Source organism: Anopheles ziemanni, chromosome 2 (assembly GCF_943734765.1).
Source record: "Anopheles ziemanni chromosome 2, idAnoZiCoDA_A2_x.2, whole genome shotgun sequence".
In the NCBI taxonomy this organism is placed as follows: domain Eukaryota; kingdom Metazoa; phylum Arthropoda; class Insecta; order Diptera; family Culicidae; genus Anopheles; species Anopheles ziemanni.
The window spans coordinates 65,100,382-65,110,217 of record NC_080705.1 but is presented as its reverse complement, the minus strand read 5'-3'; positions in this window follow the sequence as shown (position 1 = coordinate 65,110,217).

Sequence of the window (9,836 nt, the reverse complement as noted above, 5' to 3'; positions counted from 1 at the left end):
CGGCATCGTTTATCGACCGATTCGGCCGACCGAATCGGTTTCCCAAGCCGCCCGGGCTGCACTTCCTGCCCGCGACGACCGGTGACCAAACAACAGCGGTTCGTTTATTATTAATGAATCGATCGGGTACACTCTTTATCGGCAATTTCTCCAATTTTGCGTCCCGTCCGCGCGTACTCGCAAGCACAAGCCGGGGGTTTTCCCAGAGCCGGCCAGCGCCAAAAAGGCTGTGGTTGTTTGCGTTAGGTGACCGAGCAGCCCCGAAGCACACCGGCCAGTAACCGATGAGCGGGAGGCTTAGTACTTCCGTTCCCGTAAGCTGGCAAGGTGAGGGTATCGAACGGAGGCAGGAAAGTGTACACCCAGGGGGACGGGAAAGCCACGGGTGGGTTGTTGGATCTCCCCATGGGAATGCAAACTTGGCCACACCGCGCACCATTATTGTCGAACAACTTTTTCGCTGCCAGGCCAAGCTTAATCTAAAATGCATAAAAGTGGTTTAGGGGTTTGCTTTTCCGATCAACGAGAAATTGGTTTATAGAATCGAAGTTCGTTGCCAAGTCAAGCGCAGAAGAGAGCGCAGACAAAGCCAGATCTTGATGGCGCCTCCTTTAATATCATGCCATCATGAACATTGCAGTTTAAGAAGAAACTGTTAAATAGTTTGAAATAAATCCGAATAATATTTCATAAGAATCGAGTATAATTTAAGAATGTTTTATGCTTGTCAAAGATTGGAAATTATATGATAAAGTTATATTTTTATTATCTTTATTTTATTATAAGATTGAAAATTATTATTTTTCAAAATGTGAAATCAGATCTGTGCCTGAGAATGTGGGTCATAATGACATTTTCCGGGCATATTTTTCTGCACGAAAAACTTCTGCTTGTTAACAGGACCAACTTCTTCCCATTATCTAACCACTTTGCACAATTCTCCTCGTCAATCGTACCAATCACATGAGTGTGTCTCGGTAACCAATACCATCTTTCCCAGCACCACTTCGGCAATTGATGATTTTCCAACCGCTTCTCGTAACGAGCGGACCCGATCGCGACGCGATAACAAGAAAAAAACCTCCCCCCGCTGGGTGCGCTACAATCTTCAGCTCCTCAAAAGCCCTTTGCGTGATGTTGTGCTTTCGTTTTCATCCAGGGAATGTCTTGTGTACCTTCTCGCTTGAAGATGTGTAACGGAGAGCCGGTTTGGGCTAGAAAAATGAACGAACGAAAAAAAAGCAGACACGCACAGTCCCACAATTTCCCAATAGGACGCTGGGTCCCCAATTTCACTCTCGTTTGCTCAAATCAGACCGAATGCATAGTTCGTCCGATTAACTGCCGGCGATGTGTCTTGTAGCCGCTTGCAATACAAATGTCACTCATTCCGCGCGCCGTGCAGCAAAATAGCAATGGAAAGTCCTACGGCTCGAACGGGGGGTATATGGCTAATGTTTTAATTAAACTGAACCCGCCGGGGCACGGGGTGCCGATTTGACGAACCGATGGACGGGGAATGGCGCCGGGATGATGAGTGCCGTCGATCCTATCCGAAGCCTATGGTGAACCTCTGCTTCGTGCTGCGAGCAAGCAGGAGATCGCAGTCGCATTGTAGGGTCTCGGGGGTCTCGGAGGTTCAGTGTTAATAGCGGTCGAGAGGGGAGGGAAGATTCAATCAACGCTGGGCGCATCAGGGAGGTGTTGCACCGAACGGCTCGAGTTGATTTGGAGGGTAGCAAAATGGCTTATTGATTTACGATCACGATCGCTGCACACCTCGCGTTACCGTCGGATGCTGAAGACAAACGAGCACGAGCATGGTTGGATTTTCAGACAATCCAATGCAACCAAACTGGTAGCGGTGGTAGATCTCAACGACTTGACTAACGTGAGTGGGGAACACATCACACAAGAGATTCCTTGTATGAACAATGTTCAAACATGAATTACTTTATTTCATATTTTATTCCTTTAAATATGATCGCAAGTTCTTCTCTAAACACGATCATCAGTTAAAGTGGTAAATAATTTGCTTGGTTTGCGGTTCCATTATTTCATTATGCCCGATTCTTTTCTGCAAACAGTTTCCACGATCGGATAAACCTACAATTTTCCTCCGGTTCCCGCGGCACGGCATGACCGTTTGGTCGAACCACTTTGCCGCCCAACAATCGCGCGCAAGGCGGTAAAGACGGCCCCATCGGAGTCTGGGAGTCGGTCGATTCCTGGGCAGCAACCACTCCACCACCGACTTCGCTTTTTCTTACGCTTATCCGTCGAATCTTTCCTCCACTGATCGTGAGGCGGGCTCTTTCTCATGCCGACCGCTAATAAATGGCTTGCAAAAATTTGCTTCACGCCATCAGGGCCCGGGCGCTCCGGCAGATCAAACGGTTGCGCTTCCCGCATCGCCGTGTTTGCCCAATGTATTGGCGATATTTTCTGTCATCTTGTCAAACTTCAGTCAGTCCGTTTTTCGCGAGCTGTGAATATATATGTATATCGACTCGCGGCACGAGCGACCCGCCAGCTGGTGGCTTCTTTCACTTGCCGGAAGTCCCAGTGGTGTGCCGATCGGTAAACGTGACTCGGCAATCGGGCGCGAGGAGTCTTCATCTTCACAAACAGGCGCGAGCTGCAACCAGCTGATCGCGACGAGTGGCGGCGGGAAAATGGAGGGAGTGTCGTCAAAACGTTTGTCGCCTGCCAGCGTTCGCGCGGCGGAAAGAGATAATTTTTCCAAATTGGCATCCAATTAATCATCGTCTCTCGGCGAGCGAATCGGGCGGAAACGGTGTGTTTGTTTTAGTTTTTTTTTCTTTCCCTCCGCCTCAACACCTTCCTGTTGCATCTAAACAGCCAACTCAGAATTGATTCAAATTAGCCCGGCTGCTTGTTGTTTGGGTGTTAAGCTGCCAGCCCACTTCTTGCTCGTGAAGGTGCGGATTATGCAACCGGATGGCCACAGCATCCCGTCCCGTTTGGTTCTCAGCTCCTTTTTCCTTGCCACACACTCGGAAACCTAGGAAGAAGAAAATGTAAGGCGAACACAACTTGCACACACTTCCCCTTTCTTTCCCGCCGCTCCCGATAAAGTAAACCCACACGGTGAGCGGTGCTTTTCGGCCTCGGCATATTATCATTGCCACACACTCGGTGTCGGCATAAATCATTGCCACCATTTGCGACCTCGACATTTATATGCATTAAAAGCGGCACGTACCACCGAGCGGAGAAGCCGTTTACGATCAGCAGGTCCTCCCCGCGGGCCTACGAGGTCCGAGGCAAGGTCTTCCGAACCTTGGCTTCCCGCGGCTGTGATAAGCACCGAGACTTCTCACGATACTGCGCGTGTCGGCTCGCGGTGGCAAAGAGCAGCAGATAGCACACGGTAGCTTCCAACAGGAGCAGGCAGCAGCAGTGTTACATGATTGAGCCTGGGAAGCCGGTCTCCGGGGGGATAGGAAGGGTGGCGTTGCAGGCAGCTTCGGCACGCTGAGCCTGTTATAAATTATCCCAAAGGTCCGGCGCATGTCCCGTGCGATTATAATTTATGAGCAACGGGAGCAGAAAATCGGTCATGCGTGAGGATGCAAGGTGAGAATCCTGGTGTCGAGTCGTAAGACTCTAGGAGCATGCCGATAGCATGGCTCTAAGAAATATAAAAGTGAGGTATAATACTGTTCTTACGATGTCCATAAAAAGAGGAAAAACAATTACAATTTGTTATGCATGAAAGGCGGTAAAAATGGGATAGTTACCATTGAAAAGTTTATTGAAGCGAATTAACTTTTATGTTTCAAAAGGCTATATCATAGATCAAGTTTCAATGAACTAATGAAAATTAAAGTTCCCTGGAGTCTGTAAAAAAACAGCAGAAAATATGCTTCTATTCAGTAACCTTGAATTCATTCGAGTAAAAGGATCAATATGCAATCCGATTAGGGAACAAAGCAAGCAGCAAAGATCGAGTATCGACGGCAACCAGGTTTAAATGAGCTAAAAACCACTACCCAACACGTTGGCAACCCTGCGGAGGGCTTAGCAGGGCTAGACAGGAGGATTAAAATTAACATCGAGCGATCAAGTATCTCCCCTCCTTTCGGTCCGACGCCTCGCGGCATAATGCACTTTTCAAGATCGATTTTTCACTACGATGACATCACTTGGCTTGGTGCAAAGCAAACCGGCGGAGGTGACGACGCACACGCGTCTGAAGGTCGTTCAAACAGGCTCTCGCCGTCAGTGTTGCGCCATCGCCGGCGGCAGCTGCGGCGGGGACATATTAGGCATATTGTTGCATGGACTAATTACATACGCCTCTCGGCTCTCGGGAGGGCGTTCTTCTGCAGAGGGAATGATGGCGGGTCGTTGTTTTTCTTCACCTCCCCCCGATTGCGATGCATTTAATCGAGGCAGAAGTTCAACCGCTTCATCACCGCCCACCGGGGTTCGGTGTGCCTTATGCTCACTGTGGGTTTGCACTCGGCGCGTTCTTTGCCTCGCCGACCGACAACGGCAGCAACATATCGATGCACACATCGAGGCCAATCTCGATCGTCTCGCTGATGGAGCGTTGATTCGGCGACCGACAACGACGCCGGCGACGGTGTGGGCGCCTTTTCTAGGTTAATGTTAGCGCGATCGCAATCGACAGTGATGGCTTTTTTTACAAGCAATAGCAACCACGTAGTGTCTGTCTGCTCGATTAACATCTGCAACTAAGACGCGGACGATGCGTTTTCCCTTTCTACGGCATCTTGCGGCCGGAACAATCGATGCTCTTGTCTTAGCCCTTGGCTTAGATCGGAGTTTTGCGTGGATCTAGGTCCTCGTAGCGTCCTGGCTCAAAACTCTGAAGGCGGCAGTGATCGATTTGTAAGATCTCACTCAATCAAGACATGATTTGGCCGAGGTCACTGACCATCTCATCTAACGATCCAAGCTCCTGGGAAGGTGAAAGAAATGAGAAACTGAACAGACTCGAACCGCTTCTTGCAAAAACTCGACCCAACCAGAGTAACGAACGAGAATAGATCATCATTACCGAACCGGAGCGCCCTCCGGGAGCGAACCGGAGCTGAAGGATTGTCCGATCCTGGGAGTCGCCGAACGCTAAATGCTTTAATTACAGACGGAGCCGCATGGGCGGCATGATCTTTCGATAGGAGTTACCCGGGCCCATTTGGAGTCGCCGAGCATCGGTACGCATGTGCTGGAAGAGTCTAGGTTGCGTTGTACTTTGTTTTAAAAAACGTACTCGAAGAAAAAAGAGGTATATACAAAACGTCCTCCGCAAAGCAGGTCTTACAGCCCACGGGCGAAAAACGGGCAGACTTTAAAAAAGGGTGCTCATACGCTGGACAGCAAGTTATGATAAAAAAGGCGAGCGCATGCGCAAGCGCATGAATGACTTCAAGCATACAAACAAACGCACGATGCGGTCAACCATCCTGCCTATCGAAGGCTTTTTCTCTCGCGCCGTAAGGTGTTAGTCTGCGAGGACCAAAGGGAAAAGATATCTTTAAAAACGGCTTCATTGAGACGAAATTACGTCACCCGGTGGCTAGCGGGGGCCCAACGATGTTTGCCGCTGATCCGAGCGTGAAATTACATGCTATGCTACCCCGACCGGAGGCCGAGGGACGGCGGCTTCTTTCTCCGATCGCTGGCGGGTGGCGGCGGAGACGAGGCGACACGTGTTTGCATGCCATGCAGCACTCCGGCGATCGCGTTCCTGCGTGATCTTCATACTTTGCGCTGGTGTGGTCGAGATGTTGTTGCAAATTTTCCTCGCACATTTCCACACACACACACACACACACAACAGTGTTGCCCGGTGACGGGTGGCGAGGTGCGATTAGAAAGGAGCAAGGCGTGAAAAGTGTTGGCGGCATCGGGCTTTTGTGTGGATCGATCGGAAATCTTCTCGCTCCCCATCCGACCGACCGATTATTTCAACCTCCTTCCGTCCGTTCGCACTTCGGGCCAAGAATGAAGAGCATGAAAAACTTGTCAATTTACGCTTGAACCAAATTACATCGAAGCGGTTGCTCGAGGTGATGGATATGATTCGACGCTTTTTTGCCAATCAACAGCGCCCATCGCGAATCGGTTCAAGCAGGGAAAATGGCCTGCCAAGAAATAATTGAACGCTGCGAATAAAAAAGCGTAGTTGTATTTTTGCTACGACCTTTCGAACGTTACTTACATAGGAGAATTAAGAAGAGACACTAGACTAGGTAAGTCGAGTGCAGTTCAGTTTGATTTTCCAAATACAATTTTATAATTTCGTTCTTTAAAACACTTGTTCCTGGGATCAGTTGGAGTATATTTGATGGTGCCATTTACCTGCAATAAAAAAAAGAAGAAAATTGAAGTTAGCCAAGCAATGAGTTTGGGTAAATTATATTAAACATCTAAAACTCCCGTCAAATTTATTTTACACTAGCTTGAGGCCGCGGCGATGCTTGGTGAAGAAAGGATTGAGTAATGAATTATGGTTTTTACTCTTTACTTGAGAGTTATGTTTTAATTTAGTAGTTACGACATATTTAAAATTGGTTGATATTTCATCGATTTTCCCGTGTTGTATAAACCTTGTTGTATAACATATATGTACATGCTTGTTTTGTTTGAGTTAGTAAAATTCAGTTTCAATTGTAAAATGATGCTCATTTCATTAAAAAAAAAAAATAGTGATCAAACAACTCTTCAACAACATCTGCAGTGCTTAAACTTTATGTGTGAAAATTTTCAGAACTGACGGTTCAGTATTGGTCAAGCTTTTAGTGAACATAAAACTCTATACACAGAAATAGCTAAAACATGTAATAGATTAAAATGAATGATTTGGTAGAATCGGAAAATAAAAAGCACCTTAAAGTGTTCAGTGAGTCTGAACTCATCCCTGTCATTTCACATGTCATTTCAAAAAGGAACTAAATTAAAGTACAAGTTTCGCGCGGAAAGCGGAAAAAACATCCATTTTATGGTGCAAAACAATGATTGGGAAAACAATAGTCAAAATGTTGGTTGTTTGCCCAACTTCCTAAAATTATTTCAAATTTTACCTAACGTTGGTAACAATGAGTACTCCAAAACATGATTAAACAAGGAAGAAAAACTGAAAGCGGCATTTATCGTCTCATCAAAACCAAAAGTATCAACACAAACGCTTGACCCTTTCACAGCCTTTCGTCAGCACCGCAGTCCCTTTCCAAGCTGCTGAGGATATTCGCGCGCTTCCCTTTTCTGCGCGAAAATACACGTCCCGAGTTCAAATCTCAATTACCCAAACCGTTATCTTGCGCACACGAGTAAAGGGCCGCTTTTCCCCGGAGTTCCCCCCGAAAATCGTGCGACCTGCTGCGTGAAAAATCTCGCAACGGTATCGTCGCCCCGGACCGGCCAACGAGTGCCGGAGACAGCGATTGGATGAATTTATCATTACGACAGCGCGCGGCACTCGGGGACGGGTCTGCCTTTAAAACGGCCCTAACGGTGGACATGAAAGAAACGCGCGAAAAAGATCCAACCCCGAAGGTATGTTAATTTGTTGAGTATCCCAAAAGTATCGTTCATGCGCAAAGGGAGTGGGGCAAGGTGAAAAAGTACCAAGCCACGGTCGTTGCAGAACCTGCTGTGCGGAAGATTCTTTCTCGAATGGCGAGTGTTCTCCTCTTCCCCACGTTGCCACTCCTGTCTCATCGGCGGCTCGTTTCGCTAACCATGCGAAATAAATCACCATCTTCTAAATGTTCGGGAAACGACAGGGACCAGGAGGTTCTCCCGGGACCATCCTTGCGGTTCGCCAAATCAGGCGGGGTGGGAAATAAATCGGAGGAAATGACCCGCCGTCGTGGACCCCGTTGTCGTCTTTAGCTCGCAGCTCGTTTGATTAAAATTCTTCCACCGGAGGAGCTTATTGCAAACCCCGAAAGGTAGCTGTTTTATTTTACGATACTTTTTCGCGCACTTCCAGCGTGCGATTATCTGGCGGAAAGGTTCGTGTTGGTCGAAGGTGCCTTGGCGGGTGATGAATTTTCATTCTTTCCAGTCACCTCCACACGTAAAAAGTAGGGGAATTAAAATGGAAGCTATCAAAAGCTGAATTATGCGTAATCACACGAAAGTGGCGTACATAAATTTACTTTACTGCTTGTTTCACAACAACTGTATTCATTTAATTTCGTAAACAGGTTGAATGTTCCGCGACTAAATTCTTTATTTCATTCGAAAATAAGAAACATAAAAATGTTAAAATGCACAAAACTATTTAAGAGCATATAATGAATCTTTTTACTCAGGCTAACTGAGAAGAAAAAGGGTTTGTATCGAAGGAAAATTAAACTGCATTCAGCATATCTCTCTATGTAACACAACGCCGAAAATGTCACCCACCAAAAACCCATGGGATGGTGAATGTTGCTGGCCATGGTTAATCAACAGTCTCGCTTGCGGTGACGATCACAATGCATCGCCAGTTTATCTCCGGCGCTGCTTCTGCTGCTGCTGCTGATTGATCGACTAACATTACACATCTGCATCGGGGTGACTGCTTGCAATTGGTGAAGGGAAGCTGACAGCCCAGTCAAGCCCCGTTCAAACCCGATGCGGGCGGGTTAACGGTCCGTCGGGCGAATGCATATCAGTTACAATTGAGTGTGAAATGTGTGCATGTGTGCCCGCCCGTTTGGCCTAACGACTTTGCCAGTCGGGGAGCACCGCGTTGTTTGGCGTTCCGGTTCGACATTTGACCCAACCGAAAGAAGCAAAAGTGAAAACGTTCGGTCGGTCGGTCGTCGTCCTCGTCGTCGTCGTCGTCGTCGTGCGGTCTGGTTGGAAACCGAAAACAATACGAGCTGCAATCATCAAACAACATACAACGCAGATTATGAATACCGAAAACCTCCCAACCGCCGTCCCAAGTTTTCGTAGATTACTCCGAAGCGAAGGGTCACTTCTCCATTCACAACGCAAGCAGCAGCAGCAGAAAAGGGGAACACACGCGTATGTGCTGGGAACCACCGGGACCGGGGCGTTACGGTTTGTTACAATCATCTGTCAAAATAAACGTCGAAAACAAAACCGAACTCCAACCGTATCGGAAGTGATCGCGCGAACGCTCGAGCCCCCAACATGCGAACCCAGTGTGTGCAGCTTATTATGCTTGCCCTCCCAATTCTGCTCTCAATTATGACTTAACTCAATTGAATAATTGATGTAACCCGAACGTACGACTCGCGGGCGATTTATCTTGCAGCCGCAAACCAGTTCCAGTGGGGGCTCCCGTGGACGTTAAGGGGAGACCCTTTTTTTTGCGGACATTTCCAACAACCCAAATGTGAATGAAAATTAGACTTTCCTCTGGTTTGAGAGGGGAACCGGCAAAAAAAGGTAGGATAGGGAAAGATTATCGTTACATAACATGAAAAACTTGTTATTATTGGTACGAATTATTGAAGATATCCACAAAAGTTTAACTTACGTTTCAATTATGGAGTTTTGGCCCATGCATGTAATTTTAGCCCACTTGAAAGGAGATCAATTATCACACTACTGATTTTAAATAAAGACGCTCCCTACCTTTAAATAAAGATCTTTGTTATAATGTTGACATCGATTTATTCTAGTTAAATGCCAAATTTGGAAGGGATTGTAAAAGTATTTTTCGAGAAAATTGTTAACATCTACGAAGCTGTCACTTTTTCAACCCATCATGCTGTTAGCAGATAGTTCGCCTAATAACAAATTTAAGCAACCAGAGCGTAAAAGAATCGGAACTAATGTTTTTCTTAAATTTTGAGTGTTTTTAAGAATTATCAAAACTT